Here is a 23,489-nt window from a genome sequence, read left to right on the forward strand (position 1 = left end):
TTAAAAACTGAAGCTCTGAGAACAGGCTTTCACTAGATTAGCTCACCAATTCTCTTTTGCTTGCAGATCACATCAATTAAGCACAGAGCAAAGACAAATGTGCTGACCTGGTATGAGGACAGCCCAAGTTCAAGCCCCTGCACCACTTGACTCAAAGTAAGCAGGCTGAGAAAATGTGCTTGAGTCAAAAAAGGCATCTGAATTGCAGCACCCTGACCCTTCTGGTTTTATGGAAAGAAGGAAAGCAAAACACATTTGGACTGTTACAGAGTAAGGTCTGATTTCAACCTTTTCAAGTTACTGAAAGCCCAACTGCATTTCTCTCATCAGCCTGACACTCCCCAGCAGGGTTAGCACAGGTAAGAGCACCTGTGACTAAGCTGGTCCTGCCAAGTTGCCAACAGTCACAAAGGCCATATGTCTATATAACCTTTGGTGATTTCCTTTGCCTTCCTTTGCATGTCCCTGAGTGAATAGTCACAAGGACCTTTTCATTGCTGGGTCAAATGCTTCTGCAATTCTTTGCCAGAGAACTGGGAAATTCATTCACTCTCTCATGTACCCAAGGAAAAATGCAGGAAAGCTCTGGGGAGCCTACTGGTACTCCATGGAAAGTGGGAGAGTTATCAGCTTGAGTGAAAGCAGAACATGGGCACCAAACCATCACCAGCACAGCCAGCTTGAAAACATCACTGCAGGCAAGGAGGGGTTTTCTGTGTGAGCACAGGAGGAGTGAGACCCACGACTGCAAGCAAGCAGGAGGCAGAACACACTCTGAAGTTAGGGATGTTACCAGTGAGCTGGGCCAACCTGCTGCTTCCCAGCAGTGGGCACGGAGAAGCTGCTTATGCTGAGTCAGCAGAAACAGGACTGCTTCATCTCAGGAGTAGACTTCAAACCCAGAAAATCTGATTTCAGCTCTCCACTCTACAGCAGCAATAGTTTAATCACAGCAGTCATCTCTCTCACAAGAAGGATAAAAAATTGGCACCAGTGATGCAACACTGACACTAGAAAGACACTAGAAATGCCAACATCATCAGCCTAAATCATCAACTCTCTGTTCATGGGCAGTTTCTCAAAAAAAAACCTATGAGAAATCTTGTTTAAAGAATAAAACCAGAAAGAAACAGAAGTGGTTTGTTTGGTTGGTTTTTTTTCCCAAAAATATCCTTAGTTGATGCCAGGCAAATCTCACTGATGCCCTGCCTCAAGGAAAAGTTTTCACACCTCCAGTACTATCTATCACCTCAGGTAGTGCTTAAAAGTGAAGAATTAAGGTCACAGTGACAATGTACAATATGGTGGTAACAGATCAGGCACTGTAACAGAGAATGCATAAGGTAAAATGAAGAAAGACTCTTTTGCATTACCTTGTCTCAGGTTTAACACTCTAAGAATTTATTCTTAAGGACACTATGGGTAAACTGGGTTTGCCTGAATAGCCTGTGTGTGGTATCTCTTTATATGGATGCTTTGAGCATCCCGGCTCATTGCCCCATCACCCTATGGAGGTAAAAAGAAAAAAAGAAAAAAAAAAGCAGCTATTGATAATCAAGCAGACAGTATAGTCAGAGTGCAGAGGAGGAGAGGTACATCTTTAGAGACACAAGTTCACATTCTCCCTAAAGCCACCTCCTGCCAATGCACCCAGAGCAATAACCACTCCATTCCCTGCATTTCATCAGATTCAGAAACTGGTGTTTTAACTACAGTACACCGGACTAGAGAAGTTAAGATGGTTCTGAAACCTTTTGCTGCCTCCTACAAACAGGAGCCAGATCTTGCCTATTCAAAGACAATACACTACACATTTTCATTCACTTGTGGCATGCAGAGAGTTGCCAGGCACACCCTGAAAAAATTCATCAGACTCCTCTCTCCCATGGTCTCCTCTGCTGGCTTCAGCTTCTCGTACAGTAAGGAATTAGTTAACTCTTGCATTAGTTCTTAGCAAGCGTTTTGGACTACACTTTGCCAGGGCATGCAATAGCTGCCCTCTCCTCATCTCATTAAGGCTGTACTGATGTGTGATACACTCGTGAAATAAGTCTTGCTTTATTTTCGTTCAATGCTATGCCAAGCTCAAATATAAGAAGGTCACAGTGGTTTCTCCAATGCAATCAGAAGTGAAGAATAACTAAAAAACAAGCTTCAAACCCAAAATGGTATTTCAGTTTTCCTCTCTCAAGTCTAGCACTGCAGAATAAAAACGTCTGGATCATTTCCACAATGAAAACATGTAAATTAATTATCCTCTTATGTTGATTGATGCAAGTTATTTTGGTTGAGAACAATGCAAGTCACCCGCAGTTTACAAAACAATATGTCAACAGAATGAGCTAGACCTGCTGAAGAAACTACTTGTTGTAGCCTAAAGCTATTTTTGCACATGCATAACCTTGAATTACAGTTTTTAGAAAAAAAAATACCACTTCCACGTTTTGATCAGCTACTAAGTTGAAACTTGCTTTTCCTCACGTACTAATGAAGCTATTAATGTACCAGATGAACATAAACGTAAGAAGGTTACATAGAGCATATTACCACCTTTTTTGTTGCCAGCAACTGAGAAGTGACAAAACTGAAAAATTTACAGAAAAAGCTTTTTTATCAAGGAAAAAATCCTTCCAAGGCATTAAGCGTTACTCTCTCAGCAAGTTTTCTGTTCCTTTAAACCCCCAGCATATTTACATGAAGAAAATAAACCTGTGTAAACAAAATGTCACTATAGATGAAGCCTCACTTTCCATTAGACCTTTAAAACACTTCATAGAATGTTCTGTAAGGGCCAGAGCTGCTTGCTGCTACAGTCTGACCTGTGACACCAACACCCACCCTCCCTGGTAAAGAAACAGGACACAAGTCACGCTGGGGAGGGCAAGAGGGACCCAGCAGAGGTGTTGGTAGAAAATGGGTTCAGGGCTGGAGATGATCAGACAGTGATGATTAAAGACACTGCACATAGTCTTAGGTGTGACTATAGCTATCCATAACATACCAATGGTTAGGACCTGCGTGTACATCATCCTCCCAGGATGCCCAGCTCAGAGCATGTACATCTCAAAGCCCTTATGCAGCAATCCCATAAAAATTAAGGGCCTTGCTGGTTTGCTCTTTTTAAGATTTGGGCAAACTAAAATGAGTCATAAGTGGAAGAAATCTTCAAATATGCAAATATATACTGCAAGGAATCAAAACATTTACCCGACACCTGCTTGCTGGAGGATTTAACTCAGTCAACAAAATTTGCGGGTAACTCTCTGCTGAATACCCAGCTTCTTGTCACCATCTCAGCTTCTGGGGATGAAGAATCTGGGATTCCTGTCAGAAAACTGTCTCCCACTCCTATCTACTTCTTATGTTAACTTTCAAGAGCAAGATGGGAGAAAACTGTGAAGTTTCACATTCCTCCGCAATCCAAGTTGTTGGAGAAAGCTCATTTTGTCACCTCCTCCCTCCTCTCAAAGCTCTTCCCTGAGCCAGAGGTATAGGAAATCTGATTTTATTCACCCCTCTGAACTTGCAGCATCCTACATTATCACCTCTCTTGAGGATAACTGTGGTATCACTCAGTGCTGCTTGCTGCTCCCCAGAGTGACACCAGCTACGAAGGGCAGCTGAGGGACAATCCCCACCAGCCGCAAAGCTCCCAGTATCAGCTGCAGAACAGACCGTGGGTCCTGCTAACTTCACTCTCCAGCTGCTAGGAAAAGTATTTCAGCTGCTGATCTGCATTACATGAAGTTGTTGCCCTAGAAACGTTAAGTGATATTACAAATTCAAGCTTAAAAAAAAAAAAAAATTGTTTTTGCAAAAACTTTGTACTTCTCGCTATACCTTTCCCCCTCCCCCTATATCTGAAAAGGCCTAAAATGCAATAAATGCAAATAAAATCACAGAAACACATGAGGAAGCCTTCCAATTACAGACAGGGAGCAATTTCCAAGCACTCATATTACCTGCATCTTTTTGGACATCATATTGAGACCTGGCAAACTAAAACAGTTATTGCAATAGGGTTATATTACTCAGGTCCAATTAACAGTGGATGTAAAAGTGAAATGAGATAAACACTACTTTGTGCTAGCAGTCTTACTGAGTCTGTGACATTACCAAAGATCAAAAGAAGCATCTTAAGGAAGATGTTCTCACTGCAAAATAAATAAATACATTTTAATGAGAAGGAAAATATCCTGTGTGTCAAGAATTAGCAACCTGAATGTGGAGAAAGACTCCCTGACTGCAATGGAAACCAGACCTTAAAAACATCAGATTAACCACAAGCTTGCAACAACAGCTCACTCTATCACTTCTTAAAACTCAAAATACAGAAGGAAATGTAAACTAATACATATTCTATTTCTGCAGGATACGTATTTTCCCTACTCACCTCCTTACAGACGGATATTACTTCTCCATAGGTGTATTATCTCTCTGTATTTCTATTTCCAGAAAGTAATAAAATTCTATTAATCTGAGGCCAACACAGAAGCAGGAGAAAACGCCCCAAAAGTCACCTCCCTGCCTCCTCCAAAATTTAGACCAGATGTATCAGACTGAAGATGCTAAAACAGAAAATCCAAACTAAAAAAAACCAAAAAAAACCAAAAAAACAAACCTTAAATCTAACTAAATTAAAAAAAACAAATCAGAAATAAAGAAGCAAATAAATCTATCAGAAAATCAAAACAAAAAATTTTAAAAGGTAGATGAGACTTGATTTTTCATGACTTTTATAAAATAGGCAAAGAGAAAAACCTTCAATCTCTTAAAAAAATTAATTGAAAAATTCATTTCAAAGGTGACTGACTAAGATCACAAATTATGGGTTATACCTTTACTGTACAAAAAGCAGGACAGAAAAAAGCAAACAAAATATATTCTGAAATTCTTTTCAACCACTGACTGGCTAAAGCTACAGAAGGTAAAACCATGCAACAATCACAGGAAGGAATACTCCAGCCTAACTGCAACCTGGACTTGCATTAGAAATACCCATACTTCATCAAAATAAAATCCACACCAAAGAGTATAATATAATGATTTTTATCTATTGAGTTGACTCCTCCTGACGTGAAACACAGTTCTGGAGCTGTGCTATAAAACCATCAATATCACATTCTCCAGCTTTGCATGCTTTGTTTTCATGAACATGCCAACTATTTCTCCCTTTCAATTTTTGGCTTAGATTTTACAGCAAAGCTAAAATTTTTCTCAGACAGCTACATCTCATACTAGAGATTTTATTAGGCCAGTTTTTCACTTGTATTTGCACACTACCACCTAAAATCCACACTTCTACAAAAACGTACTTCCATGCTTACAACAAGGAAAACCTGACAACCTGATGCAGGAGTACCATGCCTAAAGAAGCTCATGCCGTGTCAGATGAGGGATCTTTCCAGTTGGATGCTATTACCCCAGGCTGAAGACAAAGCACCAATGAAGATGGGTACAGGGCAGAGAAGGAAAAGGCACTTAATTCCTTTTTACTGTAAATTCATTGCGATTACTAACAAAGCCACTTAGATACACAAAATGAAGAAGACTGGACTTATCTTTTAGTCCCAGTCATTTGGCAGGTTTGACTTTTATTACTCCTGCAACTGATTCTACCATACAGCTGGTGCATTAAATGAAGAATCATTTCTTCTCAGAAACTCCCCACTCCAAAATATAAGCCTGTTACACACCACAAAATTATTTTAATATTTCATATGCCTTTAGCACTGCATCACTAGTTTTACAAACTTCTAGAAGACTTCAGAAATTGTTTGTATAACCTCCTTAGCTTGCAAAGCAACAGGATGACTCAGTTAATTTATTTACATTTTCTTTAATTTGGCATGTAAGCCCTCAGAGACATTACTTTGTTGTCATCTCCACTCAAATTCTGCCTTGTTAGCATCTAGAGAAATCAATGCCATGGAGCACTTCATTTTTATAACTTCATCTTCTTTCAACCTAGAGCTTCATTAATGTGATAACTAAACAGGTACACAGCTTGCTGTCTCTCTACGTGTTAAGTAAATTTATACAAAAATAAAAAGAGAAAAATTAGATGAGGATGCTTTTTAATTTTGTGCATGCACACATTTTTATTAAAGCATCTCATTCAAGTTTATGAAGGTTTTTTTAACGGTTTGGAGAGTAACTAGCAGGTTTCCAGGTGCAACAACCATCTCTTGTTCCTTTCCACCTTGTCGCCTAAAAAATGGAAAAAATTTTGGAAAAGCCGGAAAACTGGAGAAGTACATTTTTTATTTTAAAAGTGTTCCTAAACTACTCTATTTGGATGAAAATCCTTTACCGTCAAAGCTAAAGCAAGCAAACATAAGTAAAATTTAGAGGTTCCAAAGCATTTCCAGAACAATGACACATTCAGGATTTCTCACGGTATCTTCAACTGAAGCAAGAGATCTGGCTTCCTAGAGTGCTGACAAGTCTCCTGCTGCAGCTTTGTAACCACCAGTGAGCCCCAGATCATTCCTGGCTCACCAGTACCAAAGCATATCCCACCCATTGCTGTCATAGCACCAGCATCCCATCCCAATTCAGTTCTTCCAGTTATTTCAAGTTTCCTAGATGGAAATGTTATTATTTGAATCCCTCATTCAATAAGCACCCATTTGAATAAAGACAGGTTTGAAATTTCCCTTCCTTAAAAAAATTAAAATAAGTAATGGTTAATACTAATAGACTTGACTCTGTTGGAACAGACATGTCCACGGAACATCAACACATCCATGTTCTGACCCATGAATTACTCCTCCATCATCCCCAGGATGTTTCAAAAAAAAGCTGTTATATGGTCACATCCTCTTTCCTACTCTACCTTATGTGATTCCCAGACATACCATGACCATCGCATCGTCCTTTCAGTCACTTCAATCCTCAGGAGCCAGAACTTCAACCATAATCACATCACTAAATAATGAGGCTTCCCAGTGCAAAATGGAAGCAAGAGAGCATTCCCATTTTGCTTTGCCAAACTCCAGTCCTTCTTTCAGTGGCCTCCTCATTATGTGCAAAATAATTGGACTCTCACCCTCATGCTCATTGGGGAGCGGGAACTGTGTCGTCACTTGCTTATCACGCAAAAGGCTTTCTGAATCAGGGCACCTCGACTCCTGCACACCCCCTGTGACAGCAGCATTGACCAGGGGGGTCCCACAGTCCCTCTGCCACCCACGCCGTTGCACCATTTGCCTTGCATGGGACATACAAAGAGACAGGGCCTTGCACCAAGGTCAGCAATCACATGCGCAACACAATAATCTTGCATGGCCTCAATTAATCTGCTTTAGTCCCTCCATCCATAAAACCCAAAGACAATAGGTTTGGCTATCTCTGCCTGGGAATGCATGGCTGACACAAGTTTTATCTTCATTTTCAAAATCAAAATAAAACATGTTTTCTGCAATTCTGACGAGGTACCCAGTAGTCCTTGCTTTACTCAACCAACTCCAGATTAAATTGCCATCTCAACTTCCTCAATGTGTGAGGACTGCAAGTCTATTTAGGGTCCTTTTCAGCTGACTGACCTACTTGCTACCAAAAAGACAGGCATTAATAGAATTTCCTCTCTCTCTCTTAATTTCTGCTATTGTCTTCTTTCTAATTGCTGCTTCCCAAATAGAGTTCCTGTAAGTTTAGCAAGCTTACCTCTGTCAAGAACTTTCATCCAAAACTTCCACAAAATACAATGCCCAAATGCCTTTAACAGCAGGTATCTAGAGAAAGCATATTAGCAATTTCTAACCATCCTGGGTCTTCAAATCAAGAGAAGCCTAGCACTAACATAGTCTCTCTCATTTGTTTTCCTGAATATCTTTCTTTGTTCTTTTCTCTCACCAATATAACTCTAACAGAGAGTGCATGGTAGCACTACTGGAGGTCACTAAACTCACCCAAGATAGTAAGTGGGGAATTTTTCTCATCCAATTCAGCCAGCAAAACTTTATGAATCTAATCTAAATTAGTCAACTCCATTGCCACAGTAATCAATGTAAGCAGCATGAATCACCTCCCTGAGTGCCTGGTCAGATACATGGGAAGGAATGAAACCCACCTGGAAGTGCTTATCATTAACCATAGAGGGAGGCTCTGTTACTAAGCTGGGGTGACCTTTCATGCATGGAATTCCTTTATCTCTAGCTTGGCTGATGATAAGGAGGCCAGGAGACCTGTCTTCTTTGGGGGGGTGGGCATCAGTTCTCAGGACTCAGACAAACTGCAGCTCATGGGTGATGTTTGACTACGTTAATATCTGAATCAGTTTTCTTTAGAGAAATACCATGTAAGTACTTCTATGCTGCTATTAATTGTCTCTTACAGGAAAAGGAAGAACAGGAGGGAAACCTTGAACAAAAATGCACGGTGCCCTAACCAACATGGCTTACTTTTTTAGCACTGCAGTGCTAAGCCAAGCTTATGTGTCTTCTTCCTCTTGGGCAGAGTTGCTGAGCATGGTTTGCAGATCAGCAAAAATCTGAGGACACGGGGGTCCCAGATCTCACTCAGCCATAGTACTTATGTGGCTGTGGAGCAAGTCAGTTCACCTGCCTCTGCCTTTATTCCTTAACTACAGAAACCAGAGTGAGTCAGGATCCTGTCCTAACTCATGAAGCCTTCTGATATGTATCAGTGAAACAGACTACATGTCTGTGGGACGGAATTGTCTCCAGCACCTAAGTGCAGCCAAGCCTCCAGAAGGGGCTGGCTTGGGATGACCAGTGAGACCATACCAGATAGCAGCAGCTCACAGCTGCATAGCAGCATTTTGACTTATCAGTCATTCCTATCAAACTGCTCCATAATCTCCCTCCTTCTAAATGTTCATCTTATGCAACACTAAATACCAACATATAGTAGATATTTCCTGGGAACTCATTAGAGAAAGCAATCACTAGAACAAATCAGGACCCTGTGTCTGTGCAGCACTACAGCAGGTGGAGCACAGGTTTGTCCATTGAAATGGAGTGAGGGCTTGGCACTAATCCCTTCCTAGGAGACAGAGCTTTGGGACTTACTGCTAGGGGTGAGACAAGCTAACATCTGCATTGAAACCCTGCCCTTCAGATTCTGCAGACATGCAATACAAGACCTGAAGATGATAGAATATAATATCTCCCTCCAAATGAATCTGGGAAATATTCCCTAATGTGTCAGAGTGTCACTTTTCCCTTCAGTTTCCTATTTCAGTGGAAAAAGCACAGGCACATGGGGACAAGGATGGTAAAATGGTTTCCCTAGTGGGACTGTAGGTCTGCAGACTTATTTATTCATTCCCTAACTACTAAATGAATATCTCAGAGCAGATTTGAAAGTCTGGATATTGTAGAAGTTGCCAAACTTTTATATGATCACAACACAGCCAGCAATGAAATCTGCTCCAACTCAGGGAAAAAAGTCCTCCACACTCTTAGGAAGAAAAACCTGACTGGTTTTGTAAATGGTGGCAAACCCCGCACACCTCATTCCTGTTTTTGTCCCAATAACCTAATGTCAAAATCAACTCATGAATGAGCAGGGAAGAGATATTAAGAGCTAAAAAAGAATCAGTACTGGAAAGCAAGCTAGAAAAAGGTTTTTCTTTTAAATTACCAGACTGACTGATACCTTAAAACACACAATCTGGTGTGTTTTTAGCTTAATTGTGTGGTTTTGTTTGGCTTATGATAAAATAACATTACTGCAAATGAAGTGCTCCTGCTGGGAATGGCAAAGACGAGATGAGCTCAGTCTACAGCATTTCTGCATGTAGATCTTAACAACTACCTGATTCATCTCAGCTGCACCTGGGATTGACCTGCTGGAATAACCAGGTTGAAGTACCTCCATTTGCAAGGTATGGCATGCAACTCTGCATGATGGTTGGTTTTAAAATCCTGCTCTGTAAACAGCAGGCGCTCAGCAATCACTTTGAAAAAGGCTCTGCTCCCATCTCCACCCACGACATGGGCTTCAGCTTTATGCTTATTGCCCAAAGGGAAGGAAGGAAGGAAAAGAGCAAACCAACCAGCCGTATCTCCCTCAGGAAACACACCCGGAATTAATCCAACTTTGCCATTTTCACAGAATCTCAGCCCTAGGACTTCCTAGCAGGTATATGGAAAGGAGATACACTCAAAGACTTCATTTTTCCTTTGGATAGGAAACCTTGCACTGACTTTATTAAGGCATATTTGAGCAAATGCCATGCCACAGGCAGCTCTGGCTTTAGAAGGCTGTTTTGATAGACCTAGAGCTGAGTATTACTGCAGATAAAGCTATCCTAAAAATCCAGCCCTGAGCTGTCATTTCATTACACTGAGAACTGTATAACCAAGAAAGGTTTTCAATTACAACCCAGGCTTACATTTTTAAATATTTGTTATAGTTAGCCCTGGATACTTTGGTGTGAAACTTGATCAACATGTTGATATATGCAGAGATTAAGTCATCCAGCCTCTACTGGCAGGGAAATGAACATTCACGAGAAGTCACTATTCTTTTTGTCCGAAATCCAAAGAATCAGATTCTAATCTCAATTTCACTGTGGTGGATTGACAGTGACTCCAAAAATGCCGAGAACTACTTAACCAAGAGGACACCAGAAACTAGGACTTCTGCTGACCTTCAGCAACAATTACATTTACACTGTCAGTACAATAAAGACAGCCCACGCATATAGTGCACCCTGAAGGTGGCCAATCCTATTATGAACAACTTTAAAACACATAAGAGCAAGATTATTTAAATCCAGTAAGGACATACTACAATAACAGCCACAATCCTCAATGTACACACACACCGCACAAGAACTCCCACTCCACAGAGGGTAACGACCTACATTAATTTCTGCTTAATGACTCCTATTAAAGCCAGTGCATATCTCCATATAACCCCTGAAGGGCATCTGCGAGGATGGCCATGAGCACAGCATGCTCTGTGGCCAAGACAAGCTCCCTGCACAGCCTGCTGGCTGTGCAAGCCCCAGCTGCCAGGGAGCACCAGCCACCACCATGTGCTCTCGGGTTCACCAGCACAGGGGAAGGCTGCACCTCTGGCTGCAGTTTTGGTCCTGGTGTAAGTATGTGAACAACCCCCAAAATGCAGAGTTGACATCCAAACAGGACTACCCAAATGAGTAATGATGCTCCTACAGCTCCAGCAACACAGCAATCAGGAGAAAAATTACTTTTAATGTAAAAGGCTAAGCTCTCTTTTGCACTGGTATATGAAACTGGGATGGTCTTACTGTGGCTGAGCACTGGGAGAAGAGCATACAGTAAAAGAAAAGCAACAAAAGTGAGAAAGGCAAATTATATGCACAAAAGATCACTGCAGGATAATTCAATTTCCTTCCATTTGCCAAGATCCTCTTAATGGAGATGTAAGCCAGGCCAGTCTACAGTGCAGGTGAACTCCTTGCAGGGCATACATTGCAAGCTGTGACAGACTGTTAAATCTGCAGGAGTCATGGAATGCTAAATTCATTTTATGAAAGCTTGGGTTAAGGAGAACTTGCACATCACAGCAATTGTGAAGACAAAAGGAAATCACTCAGAAGAATTAGTGAGAAAAGTGATGCAAATTTCTTCAAAAAACACATTCTTTTAGCTTATCTGCCTATCACAATAATGCCTTAGTCAAAATTTCTGGAAACAGGCAGAAAAAATGCTTTGATTATTACCATCACCTTCACTTTTATATACAAAAAAACAAACCAGTAACGTAAGGGATGAAGCATTCCTAAAGTTACCAAATTTTGAGAAGTCAAATTTGATTCAATCTCAGCCAGATCCTCTGTACATCACTGTCTCCCAGAATCTATGTCCAGATAGTTTTTCATTAGCTAACTACATGCCAAGTGGAAAATGTAAGTATGAAAGCACATTTTAGGCTTGTCAGCCTAAGAACACCAAACAAAGACATCAGCTGTGTTGTTCTAGCCATGCTGAAAATCTCAGGTATTTAAGACAGCTTTAAAAAATACATAAATAAACCAGTGAAAGGCTAATATAACTGAAGCTCCCTATCTTTCTTCTTCTCCCCATTCCCCAGCCAGGTACCCAGCATCGTCCAGGACCCCGAAACTTCCATTCACTGTTTCTCTTCCCCATCCTGCACTTCTCAACATCCATTAACCCACACCCAGACAGAGAAGTACATTCTACTCACTCCTTACTTATCTTCAAGTCCTCTCTCTCCTCCCTTTCACCTTCTCCTTAGTCTTTCCATGCGTACAGTCTACATGTGAACAAGTCAGCTGTGGATCAATATCAGAATCATTTTAGAATGATTCAAGAATTCATCTTAGCCGTCACTAAACTACTACAGAGAGAAACAGCTCTTGGAAGGAGGTTCCAGAACCCAGCTTGTGGAAGCGGCTGAGGAAGCAGAGAGAAAGGAACAGAACTCCGCATCCTGCTGCTTTAACATGGTATGCAGGTCTTTTTCCCTATGCTATGATAATCCATTGGGAATCACCACTGGCTTAATTTCCAGCACAGCCCTTTGGGCTCTGTGTGTCAGCATGATCTGCTGGTTTGCTCCAAAGCAGAACTCAAGCACGCACTCTGCAAGCTCAAAGGAGCAGGGCCCAGCATGAGTCCAGCTACACCTCACCATGTAAATTCACCCAAAGACAAACCACAGCCAAACAGATGCCTCATGTATTGGGCAAGGGTCAATCCTCAAAGCCCCGACAGCAGCATATGTGCCTCACCATTTACTCCTGACCTCACGACACGGCTGCAAAAGCACACAGAAAATTTGCTTATAGTCCTAATGATCTGAATCACAATGGTTTTTACTCATGCAGTAAACCACACCAAAGGAGCCTTGTGGGCATCTTTAAACATTCCCTGCACCAAATGGGCAGGGTAGAGAAGCTCACAAACAGATGCTGCCATGAGAAGCTGAGGGAAGCGAGCCAGCAGCCGGCACAGGGCAGCAAGGCAGGCTGGCAAAGCCTCGTCCGATGCATCAAAGGTGATCCAAAGCAGACACATCATTTGGGGAGAACTGTGTTCACACATGGAAGGTAAATAGTAAGACTTCAGAACCAGTCTGCTCCCTAAAGACTCAAAAATTCCCAGCATTATCCAGCCTCCTGGGTCCAGGCAAGTGGCAGAAGTCCCAAGAGGATTTACCACCACAATGCCTCCAGCTATTCAATATCTGACAACATGGAACACTTTGGCTAGCAGAAAGCAACATCTGCCTTTTTGCTCTGTTTGCATCCCAGCCCCAAACGAAAATCTGCAGCTTAAAATAACAATAGTAACAATTACTCCTACTCTTGTTCCACCCAGTCCTCTAGCTTCTCTGACAGAGGAACATTCCCTTTTGGATAGTACAGACTTTTTCTGGGTTTGAACCGCTACAATAATATGGACACCCATTATCAAGAGCAAAGCAGAAGCAGCACACATATATATATATAAATATATTTATTTTTTGTTTTGTTTTGTTTTTTTACAAAGTGCAAGGACAAATCAAAAGGCCGATCTTCTTTAAAGGAAAGCAGCAATTACGCTTCCCTGAAAATCCTAACAGAGAATAGTGCTGTCTCGATTTTGACTGAAAAATATCACAGCAAGCTGTGGAAATATTGTACATGTAAAACCTCAGCTCTGAGTTTATTGACTACCAGTGTATCCATCACTGCACTACAGCAAAAATCCATAAAGCTAGGTCATCCCAACACAAGCTGGCAACTCTACCTCACATGCAATCACACCACAAAGATGCAGCCATGCAAGCAGTGACTTCACTCACCTGCAGCAAGAGCTGTCATTACCTAATTGCCACTTGGAGGATGAATGAAAGAATTTCAAACATCAGCTTTCAAAAAAATCCCCAAAACTAAGCTGAACAACCAACCTAACCAAACCCACCCCCCACATGTGAATCTCAAAATTGTTAACTCTTTATTTAAATATGGATGCATGGATAAACAAGAAGCTCCTGGACAAACTCAAACACAAAGAGGAAGCTTATAGAGGATGGCAGCAAGGACAAGCAGCCTGAAAGGAATACAGAGAGATTGTCCAAGCAGACAGGAAGCAGGATAGGAAAGCCAAAGAACTGACAGAATTAAATCTAGCCAGAGATGTAAACAGCAACAAGAAAAGCTTCCACAGGTACACCAGTGATAGAAGGAAGATTAGGGAAAACGTGGGCCCTCTCTCTGTAGAAGGAAACAGAAGACCTGGTTGCCTGGGATACAGAAATGGCTAAGGTACTCACTACTTTTGTCTCAGCCTTCCTTGCTCCAGTCCCACCACCTAAGTATACAAGGCAAAGTGAGGGACTTGGAGAAGAATAACCAACCACCTGCTGCAGACAGGTTCAAGATGTTCAAAAACATCTATGGAACCTGAAGGGGCACAAGTCCACAGGATCTGATGAGCTGCATTTGCAGGTCCTGAGGGAACTGGCTGAGGAGGTGGCTGAGCACTATCCATCATATTTGAAAAGTCATGGCACGAGCACAAAGTTCCCACTGTTGGATTAAAAATGGAAAAAGGAAGATCGAGGGAACTACAGGCCAGTCAGTGTCACCTCTGCACCTAGCAAGATCATGGACCAGATCCTCCTCAAAACTGTGCTAAGTAAGGTACATGGAAAATAGGGAGAAAATTGGTGACAGCCAACATGGCTTTGATAAGGGCAAATGATGCTTGACAAATCTGGCGGCATTCTTTTTAGGGGACACAGCATTGATGGATGAGGGAAGAGCAACAGACATCATCTACCTGGACTTGTGCAAAGCATTTGACACTATCTTGCACAACTTCCTTATCTCTAAGCTGGAGAGACACAGATTTCATAGATGGACCACTTTGTGAATAAGGAATTGTCAGGTTAGTCACACTCCAAGTGACATTGCTCACGGGGTAGGTACTGGGAGCAGAACTTTTTATCATCTCTGTTGGCAACATGGACAGTGGGATTGAGGGCACCCTCAGCAACTTTGCAGATGACACCAAGCTGTGTGGGGAGGTTGAGATGTTTCATATTAAAAAGATACTAGTGCAACACATCTGACAGCAAAACTGGTATTTTTACTGTCATTGTATGTGCTTATCACCAAGTATAACCTGCAGTATCATGCAAAGCCCTCAGATGGTTCAAAGGCAAAAATAATGTATGTTCAATGTTATTTAGGAATATTAATAAGCACCTTTATTTTAAGATGTAAAGCATTAATAGCTGTTCTGAAGAGGGCTCACTTATAACCTTTAACAACATTCAAGTGTCTGTAATTTTTATCAGATTGTTTGGATTTTGATTGAGCTAAAGTCCTGAAGCTACAATTAAACTTGCAGCTACCTTCTCTCACTAGGCTTCCTGCAACAGCTGGAAGACTCTTTGAAGTCTGCAATGACATGGAAGAAACGTTATTTATGGCTGGTTTGCACAGTGCAAGCAGAAACAAGTTGTGCTGTGCATTTCCAGGGCTAGTGACAGATCATTTCTCACCAGCACTACAGGAAGTCTTCAAAACTATTTCCCTCTCCCCAGATGCTCTACAGCACCAAGCTAAGAAGCTGGAAATGCTGCAGGGCAGAATTTCAAGAGCTCTGAATGGCCCAAAAGCAATTCTTACTACAGTCAGCATTAAATCCCACCACCAGCACCACTGAAGACAGAAGTGGCCAAACTCAGCCTGTTGATGGCTACCTGCCTGGAAAGCCCACCACATTTCAGGATGGGCTGCTAAGCCCATTTAAAATTTTAAAATAATTTTAAAATCAGGGATGTCTTTTAAAAGAAGGGAGAAATAGGCTTAGATAGTAGAGAAGGAAGGAGGATTTCAGTCCAGAAGAGCCACCCCACATACTGGCACATCTCTCCAACCAGCTCCACAGCCAAGGGATGGGGCTGTGGACTCTGTAGGCACAGAGGCACAGCACCACTGAAGCCCTGCAGCAGGGGCTGCTCTGTGTTGCCACATGTATAATGACCAAGCCAACATGCTCTGATGTCAAAGGAAGTTATGCTCACGCACTGGAAGCCATACAATTAGTAGTGTCATCATCTAGGAGAAAGAAATAAAATATAGTTTTCTCCCAGGCAAAGCCACTGGTGTTTTTCATTTGTGTTAACTTGCTTTAAGTGCCTGCAGGGCCCATGCCTTTGATTTACTATGGATGACAGGCAGTACAGGCATAGACATGTTTAGGTACAATTATTATAGTAGCCAGGCTCATACACCAAGAACAGCAGTGAAATCAACAACAGCTCAATAAGACAATGGACAATTTTCCAACACAAAACACCACATCTCTCTACATCCCTGCAACCCTACTCAAGGTCTGCTCTTGATTCTTTGCAGAAAAAAAAGGGTGAAATCAGCAAGTTTTCGTATCAGTGGTAGCATTGCTAGTAATCCCATGCAACATCAATTTCACCCAAACAAACCCCTGTATTTTGTAGTTTTCATAGAATCATAGAATCATTTATGTTGGTAAAGACCTCTAAGATCGTCCAGTCCAACCATTAACCCAGCACTGCCATGACCACCACTAAACCATGTCCCCAAGTGCCACATGTACACATAATTTAAATCCCTCCAGGGATGGTCACACTTCCCTTGGCAGCCTCTACCAATGGTTCACAGCCTTTTCCATGAAGAAATTTTTCCTAATATACAATCTAAATATCCCCCGGCACAACTTAACACCATTTCCTTTTGTCCTATGGCTTTCTACATTGTAGAAGAGACTGACCTCCACCTAGTTACAACCACCTTTCAAGCAGTTGTAGGGAGCAATAAGGTCCATCCCAAGCCTCCCTCTCCTCCAGGCTAAACATCCCCAGCTCCCTTCACAGCTCTTCATCAGACTTGTGCTCCAGACCTTCCCCAGCTCCCTTTCCCTTCTCTGGGCATGTTCCAGCAGCTCAGTGTCTTTCTTGTACTGAGCACAGGATTTGAGGTGTGCCCTCAGCAGTGCTGAGCGCAGGGGGACAATCCCTGCCCTGGTCCTGCTGGCCACACTATTGCTGATCCAGGCCAGGATGCCATTGGCCTTCTTGGCCACCTGGACACAAGCTGGATCATGTTCAGTCACTGTTGACCAGGTCCTTTTCCAATGGGCAGCTTTCAAACCACTCCTCCCCCAGCCTGTAGCACTGCACAAGAAGAAAAACAAGCAAGCTAAGAACAGCATCTCTCTCACACCACCACTTGATGCATATTCTAGTCCAGCTCAAAGCAAGTCCTGCCTCCATCTCAGCCTTTAAGTTCAAGCACTAAAGAGAACACAATACTTAGGGTTTAGACAATACACGCGACAAAGGATATAATACTGGTTATCATCAACTCTTTGACTTGCACTTATACAAAAAAAACAAAACAAACTGCAAACCCAGAAGCTAGAAGTCCATGCAGATCCCAGAGCAGAAGTTTGAATGACGGCCCAGTGGGGTTTGCTTAGAACCCTCTTCACAGCACTGCCATCTTTTGTATCCTGACAGTACTAACAGTGCCCAAAACTTGCTTACCATTAATATACACATCCAGATGTTAACCACTCATATGACTTCAGAGTCTAATACAATGCCTGTTCTGATAGCTATATTTTTTAATACTGGAATGAAATGAGGCCTATACACTTACCTAAAGTTAATAGGAACTAGTAATTTTTTTGTTTTAGATGCACAAATCCTCATAGCAAACAAGCTAAGAGAAATTAACAAGGTATAATTTTTAACTGTTTAATGTATTCTCCTTATTTAAGTCTGTTAAAGTAATGACATAAGGATTTACATGCATGGCAGGCTACTCAGTTTCACTTTGGTTTATATTTTCATTCCTTTCATCATCATAAAGGAGCAAAATACCTAAAAGTCTGGGGTGAATGCATGGTAGAAGAATGTACTGTAAAAGAAAACTGTCTGCACTGGAATTACAGACAACACAGTATTTCCACTGGAAAAAAAATAATTCAGAAAAATCAGACAGATTCAAATACCTCAATCCCAGTCAACATTTTTGGTGTATATTAACAAACCCTCTTCTATTCCACTGAATATAATAAACTGAAGCAACAGTTGTTGTAAAGATCAGTTGTAAAGATCAGTTTTATTACATGGACATGACTTGGACCAGCTTTCAATCAGCACTGATTAAATGCATATTCTGATATTCTGTACCACATACCTTTCAAGACCTCGAAAAAAGTAGCAAGTTCCCATTTGTCACTGTCATGTGACACAAAAATTTATCTAGATGCTGGATATATGAAGTGTCTCTGAGAATAACTCACTAGATCACATACACACAGGAAACTCAGTGTGTGCAGGCTAAGTAGGGTTGAATTAATGAATGTACTGTTGCTTCACATATTGAGTGTCTGTCACTGAACTGATAATTTGCAAATGCAGAAGCAGGCACTGAGAGATGTACCGGCTGCAGGCACTGACAGATCCCTCCTCTGCAGTTTCAAGAATCTAATCGTGCTCACTTCAGAGTTCTTGATCCATGTTCCTGGTTATGACTCAGGACACAAGCAACGAGACAGTCAGCATGTCTCCACGTTTGGAGTTTTGTTTCTACTCCTATCCGCCCTGATTTCCTTCCCAAGAATGCTGTCCTTGTGAAAGGCACAGCATGACATCCTAAGAGACTTCTGTCTTCTCTGCCTAACAGACTCAGTCTGGGTGCCAGCAGTAAAGCAAAAGCTTCCCTAGAGAATACACCAAGATTACCAACAAGAAGGGAGAACTAGTTCGGGATTGAAGCTTTGGCCCATTGTCTTCTATGGCAGAACTCCCACTGAAGTCAGCATAGCCAGGATGTCACCTCTGTCACAGCAATTTTGAGTCCCTGCCCATTCTGCCTTGGAACTTCCAGCCAGCACAATAAGGGTCTTAACAGTGCCAAGAGCTTTTGTGTTATGTACTCCAGGCAGAAGTCATGAAACCCTTCATATAAGCAAGCAAATACTCATCAAACAGTTAGGAAATTTAAGACAGGGCTGAACTGTAAAAGGGATTCAAGCCTGCATCCAGAAGCATGGTGTTTCACACTGGCACACCATTCTAAAACAAACCATATCCTAACCAACTTTCTGTCCTTCACAAAAACCTGCCTGTAAATACAAGCTGTATGACTGCAGCTGGCATGTGTCAGAAGATATTTTAGAACTCAGCACAGAAATCTATCTGTAGTGGAACAGCACCTACAAACTGCTCCTAACAAGCAATGGCTAAACACTAACTCCCTCCTAATTGTTCATTTCATTGTATTTGACAGAATCCATCGACCAGACTGCATCAGGTCACAGTAGTGCAACACAGTAGGAGTCATGACAATATAACCTGGTGGAACAGAAGGCCCTTGTGTGAGAAGCTGGAGCAAGCCAGCATTTAGGGAAACTGGAGGGGCTACACTCCATCACTGTCCGGCACACGCGATAATAACAAAACAGTAACATAACACACAGTTCAGGAATCATCCTACATACCATCAGCATGCAGGTATGGAGCACAGTCATTATAGTACCAACAGATGCTAAGTTAAGAATCAAGCTTAAAAATGAACAGGAACAAAAGTAAATAAAATTATGATTTGCTGCATCAAGGCAAGTACAGCCAACCTGCTGATTTTCTACAACACTAGCACCACCAAAGGATCAGTCAGAGGGATATCCATAGTTTGCAGTCCTGCAGTACACTGGCTCCTATATGGCTCTCTCAACAAGACTCCAAGTGTTTTTTGAACACAACGTTCACACCTGTAAGCTCTTTCTCAGTAGCACTCTCCAACAGCAAGCTGGATCCGGAGGGATCATTCCTTCTCTCCTTGCACTCACCACCAAGTCCTCTCCAAGCAACAAAAGTACATTTTTGTTCACTTGAACGATTAGCCCTCTGAATGTCAGCAGGAAGAGACAGACAAGTACTAGCCAGGCTATTCTGCCTTGTTCTGCTTTCCCAGCCAATGCTTATACCCTCCCACAACTGCTCCAGACCAGGAATGAGTCCTCAGTGAAAGCAGTGTCCAGGCAGCAACTGGAATGGTGCAGCAACTCCGCTCGGCACTCCTCATAGCTCACCCTCTCCTGATTTTTAATTCCTTTTCTGAGAACCAAATTTCATAAAGCATTTGCTAAATGAGAGATGAGTTAAAACACCTGTGCTTGTGGAGAGGACTTTTTCTTTCTGCTGGACAGAGGTTGGTTAAGAACACACAAACCCTGATCAAAAGATACACCTCTCCAAACTGTCTGACAGCACTGCAAAGGCAAAGCAAATGAGTACAAACAGAAGCATTCATTTCCTCGAGTCCCTTCCTTTTTACAAAACTTGATGCTTTAGTGCCTCTGCCGGGATGCCAATGCTGACTTCCCTTTAAGTCCTATTTACTTGTATATATTTTAATTGAATCTGGGACGAAGGACACTCGGCAACCCTTAATCCTCCCAAAAAAAAACCAAGGGCACTAAGCCACCATGAAAAATGGTAATAAAAAAAAGAAAAAAAGGTAAAAGACACCCACTGATGCATTCCTTGGGGCAGAGAGTCTCTCTTTTCCTCCTGCAAATAATGCAGCGGGATTCAAAGAGCGGGCAGGAGAGGCTGGATTACTTCCTTTCATAGAAGTTAGAGCTGGGAGAGCCACGTTTAACCCATCGCCAGCCGGAGCAGGTTCCCTTCCCGGGGTGCACAGCCCAGGCACGCCCCAGCCCCTGCACACACACAGAGCCACAGGGACACACGCTCACAGACGCTCACACACGGGCCGAGTTTCGGCGGGCGCAGAGGGGCAGCCGCAGCGAGCAGCCCCAGCAAAGCCCGGCAGGGACCAGGGGACACGGCTGCTGCCCCCGCTGTCCCGGACAGAGCTCGCTTCCAGCTCCAGCCAGCGCCCCGGCGCTGGGAACGGAGAGGGCAAGGCGAGCCCCCCCTCCGAAAAACACTGAGAAAAAAAATAGATGGACAGACAGATAGACAGACAGAAATATGAACAGGCAGGTCCTCCGGTAACACCCGTCTCTCCCCAGCCCAAGCAGCTGCAGCCAGTCCCCAGGCTCAGCCAAGAGCAACTGCAGCTGAAGAGCAGCAACAGACACGCACAACCCCTCGCCCTCGCTGCCACAAGTTTAAAAAAAAAAAAAAAAAATCAAAACGCCGCCAAAAAAACCACTACCAACAAAAAACTACAAAATAAAAGCACCTCAAAGGCAGCGAGGAAAATTTTAAAACAGGAAAACCCAGCTCCTGGCTGCCTGCGAGCCAAACCCCGGTGCGAAGCGGGAAGCGCAGCCGGGGCAGACTCGCACTGCTGCACCTTGCAGGGCAGAGCGGGAGCGCGCCCGGCCGCTGACAGGGAGCGGGATGGGAGCGGGACACGGGCACGGCGCACGGACCGTGCCGCGCCGGAGTCCTCGCGGCAGAAGTTTCCCCGAGTCGCGGCCGCAGACCCCGGAGCCCCCGCGGACCGCCGAGTTTGCCCGGCGGAAAGTTTCTCCGCCATCGCCTCCTCGCCCCTCCCCAAGCCCCAGGCGGGTACGCACCGGCCGGCTCAGCTCCGGGCGCTGCCACGCGCTCTCCCGCGCTGGCTCTCCATGCCGCCCTGGGTACCGCGGGGCTGTGGCAAGAGGCGAGGAAGAACAGGACCAGGGCGCTGCCCGCCCGGCGCCGCGCCGAGCTCAGCGCAGCCCAGCGCAGCCTGCCGGGAGCGCGGCCCGCGCCCGCCTCCCGCCCGCAGGGAGGGACCGCGCCGCCGCCCGCCCCGGCCCCAGCCCCGGCCCCGGCCCCGCCCGCCGCCGGGCTCCCACCGCCCGGACCCGGCCCGCGGGAGGTCGAGGAGGCGCTCGTGGAACGTCTGTCCTCCAGGGGACTCGCCCAAGGTCATCCGCTGCCGGCGGTGCGCCGCGCCGCCCCGTGTGCCCCGCTGCCCTCAGGGGTCGCCGCTCCTCTCCTGCCGCCGGGCAATGCCGGCTCTGCCCGCAGCGGCTGCCGCTCCGTCCGTGCCCGGCGCGGCTTCACCTGCCCCCCGAGCCCTGCCGGGAGCCGTGCTGGGTAGCGCCAGCCCTGTACCTGGTACCTGCCCGCCCTGTACCCCGGGTGGCCGCTGGGTGGGCACCGGGACACGCTCCGGGCTGGCTGCCCGATCGCAACCTGCCTGGGAGCGCAGCTGGGCGGCTGAGCCAGAGGTCTGTGAGAGTCTGTGACACTGCTGCGAAAGCTACACGTGTCCAAAGAGTTGGTCCCTTTGGCTTTAGTAGGGAAAAATATATATTTAGTGCCTTCTGTGGCTGTGAATTGATATCCAAGTTCTCACTCTGCCTATTTTAATAAGGTGGTGTGATGAGGCACCTGTTTGATCATCTGTTCAGTTTGTTTCCTTCACTAGCAGTAGAGCTCAGGCCTTGCCTGATCAGGTGTCTCGTTCAAGAGAGAAAGACAGCGATCACTTTAACATCTTTTTTTTTTTCCTTTTAACAATGTCTACCTTCAGCTATTCCCTCTTCTGCAAGAGCTTTGAAATGCTGCTACTTTTGTTTTCTAGTCTGCTGTTCTCTCACTTTGTCCATGCCTTCCACGTGGCTGCCGGTCTCAATTGCTAAACCCAAGTACAGGTAAGAAGGTCCCTGTGAGGACTGGCAGCGTAGCACCCGTCACTGGTTCCATTAAACACTTGTGCCCCGGGCAATTTGCTGCAGTAATTTAGTGTGAAGGTGAAAAAACATGTAAGCAAACAAAAACAACCAGCAGCTCCACACTAATCACAAGGACCAGGGTAATAACCGCAAAGCAGGAGGGCATGGGCTGTGCTGTGAAAAAGGAGAAGGCAAAGAAATACAAAAACTGCTTGTAAAATTTAGCATCTGAAGTGAAAAGTTCTGCAGTGGTAGCATGTAACAAAACCCAGCCTTGTCTAAAATCTACAACTGAGCTAATGATTTCATACATACCACCTGGTTGCCCAGGTCATGGAAGACAATCTTGCTTTAAAAAGCTGTTTAGAAGTCACAAGTTCAGAGCCTTACTGTGCCACTCACTAAATGAACACAGCAAGGAGATGTCCTATTCCAAAAGGCCCATAATCCACATCAACAAGACAAATTTAGAGTGGGAGGAAAGTGTATTATGCTGCAGATGGCACTGAGAAAGAAAGCGATTTGCCCAAGGTCATGCAGGAAGTCTGTGGCAGAGCCAAGAACTAAACACAACTCTCCTGAAATCCAGACTATAAATAGTGCTTGATAATTGCACATGAACTCCAGAAAACACACATTACACAGATGATTATCTTTTGACCAGTATTTTGGAGTTATTGGGCTCCATTTCATTATAATTTTCAACTGCACTGATAACTGAATGGTCACTTTCTAAATTTAAACCACATTGTTTGAAAGCCCTCTACCCAGAAATTCATACTGCAGAACAAAAGGCACTAACAGATAGCATCTGGGCCAACACAGATGCTTTCCAAGTGTGTCTCCTTTGCTACCCCATTCCTAAAGCAGAACCAGAGGGTC

At 43.8% G+C, this 23,489-nt stretch overlaps 1 protein-coding gene across 7 annotated transcripts in view; it reads right to left on the minus strand.

Moving 5' to 3' along the window:
• Positions 1-21,660, minus strand: part of FAT3 (FAT atypical cadherin 3) — a 396,068-nt gene extending 374,408 nt beyond the window's left edge. For all 7 annotated transcript variants that reach the window (XM_085065228.1, XM_085065219.1, XM_085065190.1 and 4 more), the window contains exon 1: positions 21,519-21,660. The gene's annotated coding sequence lies outside the window, so the exon portion shown is untranslated. The remainder of the gene's footprint in view (positions 1-21,518) is intronic.
• Positions 21,661-23,489: the final 1,829 nt, after the last annotated feature.

This window comes from Lichenostomus cassidix, chromosome 1 (genome assembly GCF_008360975.1).
Source record: "Lichenostomus cassidix isolate B80296 chromosome 1, HeHo_3.0, whole genome shotgun sequence".
NCBI classification, from domain to species: domain Eukaryota; kingdom Metazoa; phylum Chordata; class Aves; order Passeriformes; family Meliphagidae; genus Lichenostomus; species Lichenostomus cassidix.